At 48.6% G+C, this 18,700-nt stretch overlaps 1 pseudogene; it reads right to left on the reverse strand.

Annotated features, from left to right (window-relative positions):
• Positions 1-1,386: 1,386 nt before the first annotated feature.
• LOC140372959 (serine/threonine-protein kinase DCLK1-like) lies at positions 1,387-17,568 on the reverse strand (annotated as a pseudogene).
• Positions 17,569-18,700: the final 1,132 nt, after the last annotated feature.

The raw sequence follows: 18,700 nt of genomic DNA on the forward strand, positions 1-18,700 counted from the left end.
TAAAATGGCTTTATTAAACTTGACTGACCGCGAGTGGACCGCTGCTCCATGAGCGTCCACTCGCGGCTCCTTTCCTCTTCCCGCCTCCTCGATTCTTCCAACTGTCAATCAACTGCCCCCTATTAAGTAGTGTCTCAAAGCTCCAAGGAGACGAGGGAAGGAAACTACATGGGAATAGCGAGCGTGATGTTAATGACACTGTCTTTGTCTCAGTGAGCAGTTTGTGTTGTACATCACAGTCAAAATGATAAAACTATTAAACATCTTTTCAAATACCTGTAGAGCGTGAAAGGGAAGTGTCTGAGCTAGTGATTGTGTATATTGTGTATATTGTATATATTGTATTGTAATGTGAGTTATTTAGCGTTAAAGAAAAACAGTCAGAACCTTCCCTTCAGATCTGAGTTTGAGAATTCTGTTCATTGACAATGACATTCACTCATTCATTTTCTACCGCTTGTTCCCTCTCGGAGTTGTGGGTGGAGCCTGTCCCCACGGTAACAGGGAGGACATACAGACTCCACCCAGAGAGGTCATGTGACGTTGGTCTGCCCTTTTTGACAATGGCATTAAACCTTTTCTGAAGTAGAAATACGGCTCCTAAAATCTGCCACGCTGCAAACGAAGGCCATGAACTGAGCTCTGTTTTTCTGTCGAGATCCTGGCTCCAAAACCATGAATCCACAGAAGCGAATTACTTTGAAAACTTTTTGGACTTCTCCAGTTGAGTGCCAGCTCCACTCCAGCTCTGTAATAGTTTGTGTTTTTTGGTGAGTTCTAGGCCTTTCATCTGGTTCGAACCCCCCCGGCCTCTGTTACAAAACCACCCATCCCCCCTCGCCTTCACCTGGTATCTCCCACCCCCCTCGCCCCCCTCGCCTTCACCTAGTATCTCCCGCCCCCCTCGCCCCCCTCGCCTTCACCTGGTATCTCCCACCCCCCTCGCCCCCCTCGCCTTCACCTGGTATCTCCCGCCCCCCTCGCCCCCCTCGCCTTCACCTGGTATCTCCCGCCCCCCTCGCCCCCCTCGCCTTCACCTGGTATCTCCCGCCCCCCTCGCCCCCCTTGCCTTCACCTGGTATCTCCCGCCCCCCTCGCCCCCCTCGCCTTCACCTGGTATCTCCCGCCCCCCTCGCCCCCCTCGCCTTCACCTGGTATCTCTCGCCCCCCTCGCCTTCACCTGGTATCTCCCACCCCCCTCGCCTTCACCTGGTATCTCCCACCCCCCTCGCCCCCCCTCGCCCTTCACCTGGTATCACTGGGTCTCGGCGTCGCCAGGACTTATTGTCATATTAAAAACCCTGTGTAAAAATAGTCCACCAGAGACTGATGCAGACAAACAAGGGACGTCCAGTGAGTTTATTGAAGTGACAAACCAGCAGAGGTAAGTGATGTAATGGAAGAGTAAAGGGAAATGTCTCCCTCTGGTGGTGGAGATGGAGAGGCTGAGGATTCTACTGCTGCAGTGGTGATGGGTCAGAGGAGGGTTGTACCAGGTGAGGGTCAGCACGCCTCAGCTTCAGCCTCTGCCGTCACTGCTGAGCCCGTCACCCTCATCCATGGAGCTGCAGACTTTAGTAGAGGCCAAGGACAGTGACGAGCTGCTGTGCTGAGACCCCTGAGAGAGGAGGGTGGAAGTTAATAATATTTAATCCACACTTTATATTGTTACTGTGGATGTGGTTTGATATTAAAGAACACACATACGGGCGATGTGGCACACAAAGATGGAAACTTTATTCATCCCAGGCAATAACATTCCCCTTGTGCATCCTTCAGAAGAACACCTGTGGTCCTTTGTAGTAAAGTTGTGCTTTCACACCATCTGCCCTAATCATACATCTAAAAACCCTCTTCCGTGCGAGTGCCGCTTCCACAGCTCTTCATGTTGCACTTTGTAAGAACACTCCGTTTGCTGCAACCTTACGTTCTACTCTTGCCTCCTCCTGACATCCCCCATCTTTTATTTCAAAGGCTTTAGAGGCATGTTACCTGGCGGCGTCTGAGGCTGGCGGGGCTTGTGGGGGAGTGGCTGGGAGACTTTCCAGACTTGGGCGTGGCCAGTGGGCTGCCTGCTGTCCCATTGGGTGCAACAACAGTACATTTCCTCCTCAGTGGGAGAAGTAGCTGTGACATTTGTCATGCTGAGGTTATAGACTCCAGCTGGTCGGCTGAAAAGCCTAAAATTAGTACATTTTACACAAATTTGAACAGACAACACATTTGAAAGACATTAAAGCAGTGTCCTCGCTGGGTTGAGGGTGAAGGATGGAGGTGGGACAAACAGTGCGAGCGCCACAGGCGCGAGCGAAAAGTACTTAAAAAATGTTCGCTTGCGCCTACGGCGCTCGCACAGTCATGTTAATATGGTATTAAGATCTTAATATCGTATTAAGATCACTCTTTTCATACCTGAATACTTCCTGTAGGAGTTGGATCAATTGAATTGCTCTGCTCCAGGAGGAGGAGGTGGTGACGGTGCAAAATGCTCCACCGCTGACACAACGCTCCTTACCGGCCGTGCTAAAACCCCTCAGTGAGAACACTGTTCCAGTGACAACAGGAAAGCTGTAGTTATTTGTATGTGTGTTATTGTTACCAGAGCCCGCTGAGAAGGGAGACTTGCTCCAACGAGACCAGCCTTTAGAGGACGACCAGCCTTTAGAGGACGACCAGCCTTTAGAGGACGACCAGCCTTTAGAGGACGACCAGCCTTTAGAGGACGACCAGCCTTTAGAGGACGACCAGCCTTTAGAGGACGACCAGCCTTTAGAGGACGACCAGCCTTTAGAGGACGACCAGCCTTTAGAGGACGACCAGCCGTGGGCCGAGGGGAGGCGGCCGTACGAAGCAGACTTGGACACTCTGCACTCTGGAGAGACAGAATGTATAGTTTAGGGATCATCTCAAAATGAACCTACATTTCGTCTTTTTGTTGCTTTGAAGCTTCAATACATCGTTGTGGCAGTCATTGTTTTGAAATGCTAAAAAACTCTCAGCAACGAGCATTAGGCCAACTTTAGGCGGCGGGTGCGGCGCAGAGTGCGTACGGGGGAGCACCGCGACCCGTGCCCGGCCCGTGCCCGGCCCGTGCGCACGGTGCGTTGTGGCCCGTGCGAGGGAGCACCCGCCCTGCTCCCTGCGCTGGGCACGGCGCGCCGTGGACCATGTGGATTGAGTAAACAAACATGCATGACATTATTTGGAGAATTCATAACTTCTACTGATAAACAGACCAAATCACATTTTATGTGAAGCCAGTCTTTCGTCTTTTGAGGGGGGGAGGGGGTCCAGAGAGAGACGAAAAAAATTACGTCTTTTCAGCTTCAACCCATTTTGAGACGATCCCTTACTAGATTAGACTAACTCCTGCTCATAGCAGGTCCTAAAAGCTCCATAAAAAGCTGTCAACTGGTTCAAAATGAAGCAAGATTACTAACGGAACTAAAAGAAGAGAGCACATTACGCCGGTGCTGGAGTCTCTTCACTGGCTCCTGTCCAGTTTAGAATCACATTTAAACTCCTCTTCCCGACTTACAAAGCCATAAATGACATGGCCCCTTTAAGATTTGAAATTAGATTAGTAAAAAATCTTGTTTCCAATTTAGAACTCTACCAATGGTAAAAGAAGGTTGGAGATGTGGTTGAGACACTCGTGAGTTTTCAGACATCCAAAACAGATTATTTTGTCTTGACTTAAATTGTCTTTGTCGACAGGTATCGGCAGGCCAAGTGAGCCGCGGCTCGTGCTGTCGCAGAGGCAAAAACCCGGGCCTGGGAGGAGTTCGGGGAGGCCATGAAAGAGGACTATCGGTCGGCACCAAAGAAATTCTGGCAAACCGTCCGGCGCCTCAGGAGGGGGAAGCAGTGCTTCACCAACACCGTTTACGGTGCGGGTGGAGGCCTGCTGACCTCGACTGGGGATGTGGTCGGACAGTGGAAGGAATACTTTGAGGATCTCCTTAATCCCTCAGTCACGTCTTCCGAAGAGGAAGTAGAGACCGGGGACTCGGAGGCTGGCTCATCCATCACCCAAGCTGAAGTCACTGAGGTTGTTCGCAAACTCCTCGGTGGCAGGGCTCCGGGGGTGGATGAGATCCGCCCTGAGTACCTAAAGTATCTGGATGTTGTAGGACTGTCTTGGTTGACACGTCTTTGCAACATCGCGTGGCGTTCGGGGACCGTGCCTCTGGACTGGCAGACCGGGGTGGTGGTCCCTCTGTTCAAGAAGGGGGACCGGAGGGTGTGTTCCAACTACTCCTCAGCCTCCCGGGTAAGGTCTATTCCAGGTCCTGGAGAGGAGAATCCGACCGATAGTCGAACCTCAGATTCAGGAGGAGCAGAGTGGTTTTCGTCCCGGTCGTGGAACACTGGACCAGCTCTATACCCTCCATCGGGTGCTCGAGGCTTCATGGGAGTTTGCCCAATCAGTCCACTGTGCTTTGTGGATCTGGAGAAGGCTTTCGACCGTGTCCCTCGGGGTGTCCTTTGGGGGGTGCTCCGGGAGTACGGGGTCCGGGGCCCTTTGCTCAGGGCTGTCCGGTCCCTGTATGACCGGAGCAGGAGCTGTGTTCGCATTGCCGGCAGTAAGTCAGACCTGTTCCCAGTGCATGTTGGACTCCGCCAGGGCTGCCCTTTGTCACCGGTTCTGTTCATAATTTTTATGGACAGAATTTCTAGGCGCAGTCAGGGGTCGGAGGGTGTGGTCAGGGGTCGGAGGGTGTCCGGTTTGGGGACCACAGGATCTCATCTCTGCTGTTTGCAGACAATGTTGTCCTGATGGCTGCATCAAACCCGGACCTGCAGCTGCACTGGGACGGTTTGCAGCCGAGTGTGAAGCGGCAGGGATGACAATCAGCTCCAAATCAGAGGTCATGGTTCTTGACCGGAAAAAGGTGGCTTGCCCTCTCCAGGTGGGTGGGGAGTCCTTGCCCCAAGTGGAGGAGTTCAAGTATCTCGAGGTCTTGTTCACGAGTGAGTGAAGGATGGAGCGTGAGATCGACAGTTGGATCGGTGCAGCGGCTGCAGTGATGCAGTCGCTGCATCGACTGTTGTGGTGAAGAATAAGCTGAGTCCAAAGGCAAAGCTCTCTATTTACCGGTCACTCTACGTTCTGACCTCACCTATGGTCATGAGCTTTGGGTAATGACCAAAAGAACGAGATCGCGGATACAAGCGGTCGAAATGAGTTGCCTCCGCCGTGTGGCTGGGCGCTCCCTTAGAGATAAGGTGAGGAGCTCGGCCACACTCGGGGAGCTCGGAGTAGCGCCGCTGCTCCTCCACGTTGAGAGGAGCCAGCTGAGGTGGCTCGGGCATCTGTCCCGGATGCCTCCTGGGCGCCTCCCTCGGGAGGTGTTTCAGGCATGTCCCACCGGGAAGAGGCCCCGGGGAAGACCCAGGACACGCTGGAGAGACTATGTCTCTGGGCTGGCCTGGGAACGCCTCGGGATCCCCCCGGAGGAGTTGGAGGAAGTGTCTGGGGAGGAGGAAGTCTGGGAGTCCCTGCTCAGACTGCTGCCCCCGCGACCCGGCCCCGGATAAAGCGGCAGAAAATGGATGGATGGATGGCAGAAGAACAATCTGGCACTGAAGCAGAGACAGGAGCAGGCAAGAGCTGTCACAGGTGTGGAGAGATGGCCTGATGAGGGGGAGTGGCTAACAGGTAGAGCGGAGCAGAGACAGGTGTAGGGAGTGGGTCTGATAGGGAGGCGTGGCTAACAGGTAGAGCGGAGCAGAGACAGGTGTAGGGAGTGGGTCTGATAGGGAGGCGTGGCTAACAGGTAGAGTGTTTTTTTGGCGGGTGGCAACCAGCGTTTAGGTGCGTTTGCGCCCCCTGCTGTGCTGGAGTGTGGGCCATAGCATCTACAGTTTCTATATTCTCATCTTCTTCAAATCCTCTTTAACAGTTTTGTCTCCCTTAAGAATTGTAATAAGGCCTTACATTCCCTTCTGTACTTTTCAATATATTACTTCAAATAAACACTTCCTGTTTGCTCCTGACAAAATCCTGCTTAGAAATCTCCCTCTTCATCACACGTCCTGCAGCGCTGACATGTTCCACTGTCTCCACAACACAATCCTGCTCTTCACCTCATCCCCAGGGGTTTCACCTTCCCTTCGTTTGCACCTGGCACAGGAGTCTCCCCTTCTGCCCTTCATCCCACTCTGTTACAATTTGAGTTTTGATCATAGATTTCACCTGTGATTTACTTCAAAAATGATCTCATTTCCAAGTATCTGCTTATGAGCTGGATCCACATAAATTTGACCTGAATTTGGTGACGAGGAAGTGGAAACCAGATCGAACATGTCATCGAGAATAAGACTAAACATAACTCACATCATCACTTTGGACCATGTGGTTTTATTCCACGTCGTTCCAAACAAAAAGCACCTCAGTGCAAAGACAAACTATGGATTAAGATTAAGAGACTAAACAAATAATGAAAAAATAAGAAATATTACCAAAGCAAAAATACAAAATGAAAATAAATAATGCAAATTATAAAAACAAAATTAGTAACTTAATTTGACATAATCAAAAATACCAAACAAATAAAATAAATCTTAAAATAAACCAAAAACAGCGAAAAAGCCCTGACACAAATGTCCCTGCCGACCAGGGACTGGACTTCAGAGAGTTGATACATGGAAAACATGGGCTAAATGAATGTCCTTCTTTCTCTCATTGGCCGTTTACAGACTTTGTCTGCTGTTCTCTTTCATTGTGTTCTAAATGTTTTATATACTGTACTTTTCAGGCTGTACAGCTCCTGAATAAAAGGAGAAATTCAAAATAGAACTTAAAATAGAACCATATTTGGGGCCGCTCCTGACAATAAACCACAGGTTGTAACATGAGATATTTACACATAAATATGGTCCATGTGGTGATGAACATGTCTTTTGACCCGTGAGTCTGGTCCGGCCAAGAAAGTCTCATCTCACTGCAGCAGGTTCTAAACTGCAGACCTGTTTATCACATGTCTGTGCTCCACGTGTGTCTGTGTCTAGATTCACTTCCTCATTAGACTCATTTCACCCTGAATATGAGTCTGATTGCAATAAAACACACAGTATTTTGAAGCTTTAAATATAGAAAACACGATGTGTCCCCTGGACAGTCATCACTGTCCACGGACGTCTTCTTCTACACTGTCAAACGCTTGTGCTTGTGCTAGAGTGCCACCCGGTGGCCAGTAAAATCAATAAATTAGACGCACCGTCATAATGAAAGTAGCCGCTTAAAGTCCGAAAAGTACGGTACTTGAATTTCACAAAATGTGTTATTTGTAGAATGGGGTACACATTTGTAGAATGGGGTACATATTTAGATGTGTTTCTGGAAGTGGACATTTATGTCCTTAAGGATGTGATGATTCTTGTGATCTCACCCTCACAGAAAACCAAACCCCATTATACTGTGGCTCCAGTTTTCTGAAAGATATCACTATTGTAGAGGCATTTAAAGGGTTAAAGTTGTTCATTCATTAAAAAAGGGACATTATTAGGGACAGAACGTTGGATAGAGCCAAAAAAGTAAGACAAAAGATGAATCTATGATGATTTTAGATGTTCTTGTAAGTGAACATTTTTGTTCTTAGGCTCAAATCTCAGAGTTCAATGCAATAGAAAAACTACAACGTTTGACCAGAACTAGGCGTGGTCACATGACACAGAGACCATCATGGACTGAACTGGACAGTGGACAAAGTCTGAAAAATGGACAGAAATGTCCATAGGAAATTGAGGGTAAAGGTGAAAGTTCACTCTGTTGTCCTCAGCATTTGACCCAGACTTCAATGTCCCAGGGGCCACTCACAGGGTCAAGTCACAGGGTCAAGTCATGTCCCGGGTCAAGTCACAGGGTCAAGTCATGTCCCGGGTCAAGTCACAGGGTCAAGTCATGTCCCGGGTCAAGTCACAGGGTCAAGTCATGTCCCGGGTCAAGTCACAGGGTCAAGTCATGTCCCGGGTCAAGTCACAGGGTCAAGTCACAGGGTCAAGTCATGTCCCGGGTCAAGTCACAGGGTCAAGTCATGTCCCGCTTCTGATCAGAATAGTGACTGGAGTCCACGTCTCAGAGAATAAGATTTAAACATATAGAATAATAAAGATACAGATTTAAACATATAGAATAATAAAGAATAATATTTAAACATATAGAATAATAAAGAATAAGATGTAAACATATAGACTAATAAAGAATAAGATTTAAACATATAGAATGATAAAGAATAAGATTTAAACATATAGAATAATATAGAATAAGGTGTAACATATAGAATAATAAAGAATAAGATGTAAACATATAGAATAATAAAGAATAAGATGTAAACATATAGAATAATAAATAATAAGATTTAAACATATAGAATAATAAAGAATAAGAATTAAACATATAGAATAATAAAGATACAGATTTAAACATATAGAATAATAAAGAATAAGATTTAAACATATAGAATAATAAAGATACAGATTTAAACATATAGAATAATAAAGAATAATATTTAAACATATAGAATAATAAAGAATACGATTTAAACATATAGAATAATAAAGAATAAGATTTAAACATATAAAATAATAAAGATACAGATTTAAACATATAGAATAATAAATAATAAGATTTAAACATATAGAATAATAAATAATAAGATGTAAACATATAGAATAATAAAGAATAAGATGTAAACATATAGAATAATAAAGAATAAGATGTAAACATATAGAATGATAAAGAATAAGATTTAAACATATAGAATAATAAAGAATAAGATGTAAACATATAGAGTAATAAAGAATAAGATTTAAAATATAGAATAATAAAGAATAATATTTAAACATATAGAATAATAAAGAATAAGATTTAAACATATAGAATAATAAAGAATAAGATTTAAACATATGGAATAATAAAGAATAATATGTAAACATATAGAATAATAAAGAATAAGATTTAAACATATAGAATAATAAAGAATAAGATGTAACATATAGAATAATAAAGAATAATATGTAAACATATAGAATAATAAAGATACAGATGTAAACATATAGAATAATAAAGATACAGATGTAAACATATAGAATAATAAAGAATAAGACATAAACATATGGAATAATAAAGATACAGATGTAAACATATAGAATAATAAAGAGTAAGATGTAAACATATAGAATAATAAAGATACAGATGTAAACATATAGAATAATAAAGAGTAAGATGTAAACATATAGAATAATAAAGATACAGATGTAAACATATAGAATAATAAAGATACAGATGTAAACATATAGAATAATAAAGATACAGATGTAAACATATAGAATAATAAAGATACAGACCACTTTCATCCAGGTTCAAGTCGTCTTGGTGTCTGAACTTCTCAGCTCCACAAGCAAAAAAGACGTGGTCGTCTTCAGAGAAGTCCTGCAGAGACACGAGCTGGACAGAGGCATCACTGCGTTTCATCATCATGAAACATTTCAATCCAAACTTGAAAAAGCACTTCATAAAGAGCGTTTCACGTGAAGGAACCAGCCACACATCAGACACTTACACTGTATTTGTCACGGCAAAGATGAAGAAGTCACATCTGTGGAAAATCATTTTGTAATTTTAGGAAATCATCTAATGTTTTTGTAACGGTGTCATTTACTGATCAAATGTTAAAATGTTAATAATGAGCCGGCACAGCCCGAAGGAGCGACGTGGGGCCGCCCTCCCGTGGGCCCACCACCCGCAGGAGGATCCATAAGGGGCCGGTGCAGAGAGATCTGGGCGGCAGTCGACAGCAGGGGCCTCGGCGACCAGATCTCCACACACAGAGACTAACTCTGGGGACATGGAATGTCCCTTCGCTGGGGGGAGGAGCCTGAGCTTGTGCGGGAGGTTGAGCGATACCGACTAGATATAGTCGGCCTCACCTCCAGCACAGTTTGGGCTCTGGAACCATCTCCTCGAGAGGGGCTGGACGCTCCACTTCTCTGGTGTTGCCCGCGGGGAGAGGCGGCGGGCTGGTGTGGGCTTATAGCCCCTCAGCTCAGCCGCCACGTGTTGGAGTTTACCCCAGTGAACGAGAGGGTCGCGTCCCTGCGCCTTCGGGTGGGGGACAGGTCTCTCACTGTTGTGGCGGCCTACGGATCGAACAGCAGTGCAGAGTACCCGGCCTTCTTGGAGTCCTTGGGAGGGGTACTGGACAGTGCACCGACCGGGGACTCCGTTGCTCTACTGGGGGACTTCAACGCCCACGTGGGCAATGACAGTGACACCTGGAGAGGGGTGATCGGGAAGAACGGCTTCCCCGATCTGAACCCGAGCGGTGTTCAGTTATTGGACTTCTGTGCTAGCCACGGATTGTCCATAACGAACACCATGTTCAAGCACAAGGGTGTTCATCAGTGCACATGGCACCAGGACACCCTAAGCCGGAGGTCAATGATCGACTTTGTTGTCGTGTCATCTGACCTCTGACCTCTGACCTCCGAGTGTCTTGGACACTCGGGTGAAGAGAGGGGCAGAGTTGTCAACCGATCACCACCTGGTGGTGAGTTGGATCCGCTGGCGGAGGAGGAAGCCGGACAGACTTGGCAGACCCAAGCGCATTGTGAGGGTCTGTTGGGAACGTCTAGTGGAGCCCTCTGTCAGTAGGGTTTTCAACTCGCACCTCCGGGAGAGCTTCTCCCATGTCCCGGGGGAGGTTGGGGACATTGAGTCCGAGTGGACCATGTTCTCCACCTCCATTGTTGATGCGGCTGCTCGGAGCTGTGGTCGCAAGGTCTCCGGTGCCTGTCGTGGCGGCAACCCCCGAACCCGGTGGTGGACACCGGAAGTAAGGGATGCCGTCAGACTGAAGAAGGAGGCCTATCAGGCCACTCTGGCTTGTAGGTCTCCGGAGGTCATTGACAGGAATCGGCAGGCCAAGTGAGCCGCGGCTCGTGCTGTCGCAGGACGGTGGAAGGAATACTTTGAGGATCTCCTTAATCCCTCAGTCAAGTCTTCTGAAGAGGAAGTAAAGACCGGGGACTCAGAGGCTGGCTCATCCATCACCCAAGCTGAAGTCACTGAGGTAGTTCGCAAACTCCTCGGTGGCAGGGCTCCGGGGGTGGATGAGTTCCGCCCTGAGTACCTAAAGTATCTGGATGTTGTAGGACTGTCTTGGTTGACACGTCTCCGCAACATCACGTGGCGGTCGGGGACCGTGCCTCTGGACTGGCAGACCGGGGTGGTGGTCCCTCTGTTCAAGAAGGGGGACCGGAGGGTGTGTTCCAACTACAGAGGGATCACACTCCTCAGCCTCCCGGGTAAAGTCTATTCCAGGTCCTGGAGAGGAGAATCCGACCGATAGTCGAACCTTGGATTCAGGAGGAGCAGAGTGGTTTTCGTCCCGGTCGTGGAACACTGGACCAGCTCTATACCCTCCATCGGGTGCTCGAGGGTTCATGGGATTTTGCCCAACCAGTCCACATTTGCTTTGTGGATCTGGAGAAGGCTTTCGACCATGTCCCTCGGGGTGTCCTTTGGGGGGTGCTCCGGGTGTACGGGGTCCGGGGCCCTTTGCTCAGGGCTGTCCGGTCCCTGTATGACCGGAGCAGGAGCTGTGTTCGCATTGCCGGCAGTAAGTCAGACCTGTTCCCAGTGCATGTTGGACTCCGCCAGGGCTGCCCTTTGTCACCGGTTCTGTTCATTGTTTTTATGGACAGAATTTCTAGGCGCAGTCAGGGGTCGGAGGGTGTGGTCAGGGGTCGGAGGGTGTCCGGTTTGGGGACCACAGGATCTCATCTCTGCTGTTTGCAGACGATGTTGTCCTGATGGCTCCATCAAACCCGGACCTGCAACATGCACTGGGACGGTTTGCAGCCGAGTGTGAAGCGGCAGGGATGACAATCAGCTCCAAATCAGAGGTCATGGTTCTTGACCGGAAAAAGGTGGCTTGCCCTCTCCAGGTGGGTGGGGAGTCCTTGCCCCAAGTGGAGGAGTTCAAGTATCTCGGGGTCTTGTTCATGAGTGAGGGAAGGTGGAGCGTGAGATCGACAGGCGGATCGGTGCAGCGGCTGCAGTGATGTAGTCGCTGCATCGGACCGTTGTGGTAAAGAAGGAGCTGAGCCGAAAGGCAAAGCTCTCTATTTACCGGTCGGTCTACGTTCTGACCTCACCTATGGTCATGAGCTTTGGGTAGTGACCGAAAGAACAAGATCGCGGATACAAGCGGTTGAAATGAGATGTCTGGGGAGAAGGAAGTCTGGGAGTCCCTGCTCAGACTGCTGCCCCCGCGACCCGGCCCCGGATAAAGCGGCAGAAAATGGATGGATGGATAAATGGCACTTTGAAGTTATTTACCGTATTTTCTGCTCTATGAGGCGCACTTTAATCTTCTCAAAAAACGACGGTGCATCTTATAATTATGAATGGATTATTCTGGTTGTGCTGACTGACCTCCAAGCCATTTTGTGTGGTACACATTTTGTTTGGCTTAATGCGCCTTATACCGTATTTTCCAGACTATAAGTCGCACCTTTTTTCATAGTTTTGGACGTGGTGTGACTTATACTTATATTTATACTTGATCGAAAAAATGATCGAAAATAGACCATTCATTGACACGTGTGGATCGACCGCTCAGAGTGGTTTCACTTCCTCACCATTTTCCCGTCCAGCGTGTAGAGCCTCTTGACCGCTCCTGAGTCCAGCTTTATGGCGTCCGTGATGTCGCTCATGACCTGCTCAAAGGAGTGGGTGGTCTTCTTGTTCAGCAGGATCCGCAGGGCCTTACGAGGCTTCACCCAGCTCCGCACGATCGTCGCCAGCTTGGGTTTGATGAAGTCCCGGCTCTCCCTCGGGTCCTTGGGGCCCAGCGGTGGGTGGTGAGGGGAGGTGGTCCGCACAGAGCCCACTGCCCAGTTTGGGTTCACGTTCTTGGTGTAGTCCAGCTTCTTATAGGGCTCTACGGAGGCGCACACATAGCTCTGTCCTGCGACCAGCAACACACCATCGTAAGTGTTAGTGTCTAAAGCTGTGGGTCACACCCTTTTTACATCGTGACCCCAGAATAACAACTGTTGTGGCCCTGAATACACAAAGTGTATAAAGAAGTGATAAAGAAGCCTTATTTCTATGGATCGCTTTGATTTTCAGGGCATCAGCCTATAAATGACTTAAGCCAACAAACAGGAATAAGCCCCACGGGTCCTGACCCCCAGGTTGAGAACCACTGGACTAGAGGACTGCCAGTGAGGTCACAGTGAGGTCAGCGTGAGGTCACCGTGAGGTCACAGTTAGGTCACAGTGAGGTCACAGTGAGGTCACAGTGAGGTCACAGTGAGGTCACAGGGACATTAGTACCTTTAAGATAAGATAAGATATTCCTTTATTGTCCCACATGGGGAAATTTCATTGTTACAACGCAGGTAGATACAGAGGTAGATCCAGAAGAACAGAACACTTATAGGAAGTCTGAAAAACACTTTCAGTAGAAGATCGCCCATAAACAAAAACTTGCATAGACAAATAAGTAAATACATAAATACCATTGCATGTGTCACGAAAATTGCACATGAATATGTGTCACGACAGCACATGGATTGCACATGAATTTCACAGTAATTGCACATGAATCACGACAGTAATTGCACATATGACGGAATTGCACATGGTTAGGTCAGTATTGCGAGTGTTCAGGACTAACAGTGTTTGTTATAAAGTCTGACAGCAGCAGAAGGAAAGACCTGCGGAACCTTTCCTTCGCACATCGAGGGTGGATCAGTCTCTCACTGAAGCTGCTCTCCAGAGCGGACAGAGTGTCCTGCAGGGGACAGAGTGTCCTGCAGGGGACAGAGTGTCCTGCAGGGGGCGACACTCATGGTCCAGCATAGATGTGAATCTAGCCAGGACCCTCCTGTCCCCCACCTCCTGCACCGAGTCCAGAGCACAGCCCAGGACGGAGCTGGACTTCTTGATGACTCCGTCCAGCCTCTTCCTCTCCCTCTCTGTGATGCTGCTGCTCCAGCAGACCACACCTACAGGAGCTGATGCACCACAGAGTCAGAGAAGGTCTTCAGGAGTGGCCCTGTCAGGAGTGGCCTTGTCAGGAGTGGCCCTGTCACTCCAAAAGACCTGAGTCTCCTCAGGAGGTAGAGCCGACTCTAGCTCTTCCTGTACAGTCTGTGTTATGAGTCCAGTTTGTGGTTCAGATGAACACCAGGTACTTGTATGAGTCACTCTCTCAATGTCCCGTCCCTGGATGTTCACTGGTGAGGGGGCAGTGGGGTGGCGTCTGCGGAAATCCACCACCATCTCCTTGGTCTTCCCCGCGTTGATGAGGAGGTGGTTCCGCTGACACCAGTCCACAAAGTCCTGCTCCAGTCCTCTGTACTCCGCGTCATCGTCGTCCGTGATGAGTCCGATGATGGCAGAGTGGTCAGAGAACTTCTGCAGGACACAGCTGTCCGTGTCTGAGGTCTGCAGTGTAAAGGGTGAAGAGAAAGGGCGCGAGGACAGTGCCCTGGGGCGCCCCCACACTGCAGGTCCCACACTGCAGGTCTGAGTGTCAGACACACAGTCCCGGGCTCTCACAAACTGGGGTCGGTCTGTGAGGTAGTCCAGGATCCACTCTGCCACGTCATATTCCACACCAGCCGTCTCCAGCTTGTCCCTCAGGAGCTGATGGTGTTGAAGGCGCTGGAGAGATGAAAGAACAGAATCCTTACAGAGCTGCCAGGCTTTTCCAGGTGAGAGAGAGAGCGGTGCAGCAGGGAGATGACGGCGTCCTCCACTCCGATGCCAGACCGATATGCAAACTGCAGCGGGTCCATGGCTGAGCTCACGGTGGAGCGGAGGTGGTCCAGGACCAGCTCCAGTGTCTTCATCAGGTTGGACGTGAGAGCCACTGGCCTGAAGCTGTTGAAGTCTTTGGCGCGCGGTGTCTTAGGCACAGGTACCAGACAGGAGGTCTTCCAGACCTGTGGTACCACCCTCAGCTTCAGGCTCATGTTGAAGACATGCTCCATAACTCCACACAGTTCATATGCAGGACTTAAGGAGCCTGGGGCTGATGCCGTCAGGTCCTGCTGCCTTCCTCACTTTAATCCTCTTCAGCTCACTCCTCACCTGTGCTGCTGTGACAGTCAGTGGTTGGCAGGGGGACCGTGTGCTGGGGTGATGGGTGAGTCCAGGCGAAGTGGGGAGCTGATGGTCCGGGGCAGATAAGCGAAGAGGAACAGATGCAGGGCATTGTCCAGCTGTGGAAGAGGGAGCATGCAGCTGTGCAGGGGGAGGGGCGGGTGACCGATCAAATCTCAAGAAGTGAGCATTTAAATCATTCACCCACTGTAGATCCCCCTCTGTCTGGCAGGGGGGATTTTGAAGCCCGAGATGGTTTTCAGGCTCCTCCACACTCCCTGAATGTTCTTCTGCTGCAGCTGCTCCTCCATCCTCCTCTTGTAGCTTCTGCCTGCCTGATCTTCCTCCTCAGCTCCTTCTGCACAGTCCTCAGCTCCTCCTTGTTCCCTGACCTGAAGGCTCTCTTCTTCTCCTTCAGCAGAGCCTTCAGTTCACGGTTAATCCATGGCTTGTTGTTTGGAAAACACCGCACCGTCCGGGAGGGAACAATGTTCTCAAAACAGAAGTTGATGTAGTCCGTGATGCACTCTGTGATGGTGTTGATGTCCTCCCCATGTGGGCCATAGAGTCCAGACAGTGGTGCTGAAGCAGTCCCTCAGAGCCTCCTCGCTCTCAGCAGACCACATCCTCACCTCACGGGACACCACAGGCTGCCTGCGCACGATGGGTTCATACACAGGCCTCAGATGTACAAGGTTGTGGTCCGAGCTGCCCAGGGGAGGGAGGGGGGAAGAAGAATAAGCCTCCTTGGTGTTGGCAAAAAACAAGTCCAATGTTATTGCCCTCATGTGTTAATGCAGCATCAGAGGCAGTGATCCTGTTTTTAATGGAACCTCACGTTAGTCGTTATTGTCTTTAGAGAGAGTTATCCCGTTATATTATAATAAATAAATAAATATATATATGTATATATATATATATATATATATATATATATTATAATATATATTTTGAATATATATATATGTATAAAACATAAATAAACTAAAAAATTGAGACATACAAATTCCAAGTAAAGTCCTATTTAGTTCAAACTTTAATAATATAATACAATTTTTCCATTTACAAATTGAGTCTGAACATCATTTTTCCATTTGTCTGATGTCTCTTACAGTGTCAGCCCTTGATTGTTGGTGATGTTTGTGTCATCTATTTCTTTGTGATGACCTTTTTTACCGCTGCCAAAAGTACATTCCAAAGGTATGTGTCACACATTCCCACTCTTCATCCGTCAAAACAAGATGACCTTCTCTTTCCCATTTGTTTTTAATATATTTAGTAAAGTAGTTATCCAGATTACCAATGTATTGATATCATTTAGATATTCGCCCCCTTGAAAGTTCTGATTTATAAGCCTTGATTTAAAAAAAAAATCAGTCCAAGTGTTGTTGGTTATTTTCTTGGTTATAAAAACCTATAAACGTTCTGTTTCTCTTTCAACGTATCAAAGCTTTTCATGTGATTCTCTTTTACATCTGGTGAAAAACCTTTGACCTTTTGTCCTCCAGACCTTGAGTCTCAGCTCAGTTCTATTTGTACAAAACCTTTGGTCATAAGGTTTTACCAGTTTAAGTTTGTGACATGTGTGTTTAGTTTGTTCTGATCAGCTCCTTCCATGTTGTAAGAACAGATTTGACCCAGGGATTCTTCACTTCCTCCTCATGACTCTGTACAGGAACCTCCGGCACCACATGACTCTCAGTATAAGACCTGTACAGGAACCTCCGGCACCACATGACTCTCAGTATAAGACCTGTACAGGAACCTCAGGCACCACATGACTCTCAGTATAAGACCTGTACAGGAACCCCCGGCACCACATGACTCTCAGACAGGGCAAACCCCGCCTCCTTTTTCTTTTTGATAAATGTAAAGTTTTGGAGGTTTGTTCCATTGTCATATAAATCTTGAGATTGTTTTATGCCACAGATTTATACATTTCTTAAAGGTAGAGAAACATGTGCTTTCCCTTTCAGAGAATGGAATATCATTCCTCAACAACAGTATGTTCCTCCCTCAACTGAGATCTAGTCCTGTGACCAGGTGGTCAGAAGGTCAGCCCCAGTGTTCATGGAGTGCTGGACTCACCCTCTGCGAGCTGGTCCATGCTGGTGATTCTGGTGGTGCCGTCGATGGAGTAGATGGTCCGCACTCCCTGGGACAGGGTGACGTTGGACAAACACCTGGTGAGGTCCTCCAGCAGCGCCTCCAGAGAGCGGAACCTCTCCTGGGAGATGGTGTACACGATGCCTTTAAAGTATCGGTCACCGTTACGGTAGAAACAGATCTTCTTGGCCTTCTTCTCTGAGCTGAGCGAGTTCGGTACAGGCTGCAATGAGCGCTGTGTGGTGGGCTGGGGAGACCGCTCCCTCTGGAGCCACGCCGCGGGCCCCTCAGGGCTTTGTCCCGCTGGTCAAAGTGCCCCAGCTCCATGTTTCTGCTCTCACTGCCTAAAGGACAGAGCAGGGGCCAATGAGGAAGAGTTACAAGCACCCGTCTCACTTAGGTTTGCAATGAACTATTTTCATTGTTAAGAGTCTAAACTGAACTTGTATAAAACATACTGGTCCTGAACTCAAAATAGCTTCAATAAATTACACATACTTGAAGTATTCTTTCATTTATATTGCATTGTTGTATTTTCAGGAGCTACTGTCATGAGTCTGACACTGTTCTTCACACACGTCTAGACTGAGTTACTAATGGTTACTAACGGCATAAAGACCATAAAGTAAAAAGAATGTATACATAACCCTACCTGTGTTTCAGGTAACCCGACCTTAAACATTTGATCACACATTTACTGGCCGTTCGTTTTGAGAATTTCAAATTGTGAGAGAGAATCCTGAAGCTGCGGTAAAAAAACCCTCTGTGGAGATCGGGAGATGCATTTTGGATCAGTATTTGGTCAGCGTGCAGATGGGCGGTCATGATGGTCATGGCGGTCATGGGGGTCATGGCGGTCATGGGGGTCATGGCGGTCATGGCGGTCATGGGGGTCATGGCGGTCATGGGGGTCATGGCGGTCATGGGGGTCATGGCGGTCATGGCGGTCATGGGGGTCATGGCGGTCATGGCGGTCATGGCGGTCATGGCGGTCATGGCGGTCATGGGGGTCATGGCGGTCATGGCGGTCATGGGGGTCATGGCGGTCATGGCGGTCATGGGGGTCATGGGGGTCATGGCGGTCATGACGGTCATGGCGGTCATGGGGGTCATGGCGGTCATTGGGGTCATGGCGGTCATGGGGGTGATGGCGGTCATGGCGGTCATGGGGGTCATGGCGGTCATGGCGGTCATGGGGGTCATGGCGGTCATGGCGGTCATGGGGGTCATGGCGGTCATGGGGGTCATGGCGGTCATGGCGGTAATGGGGGTCATGGCGGTCATGGGGGTCATGGCGGTCATGGCGGTAATGGGGGTCATGGGGGTCATGGCGGTCATGGGGGTCATGGCGGTCATGGCGGTCATGGGGGTCATGGCGGTCATGGCGGTCAGGGCGGTCATGGGGGTCATGGCGGTCATGGCGGTCATGGGGGTCATGGGGGTCATGGCGGTCATGGGGGTCATGGCGGT

The sequence above is a fragment of the Eucyclogobius newberryi genome, unplaced genomic scaffold (genome assembly GCF_026437365.1).
Source record: "Eucyclogobius newberryi isolate DKJ021-1_F unplaced genomic scaffold, fEucNew1.0.hap1 SCAF_10, whole genome shotgun sequence".
NCBI lineage: Eukaryota > Metazoa > Chordata > Actinopteri > Gobiiformes > Gobiidae > Eucyclogobius > Eucyclogobius newberryi.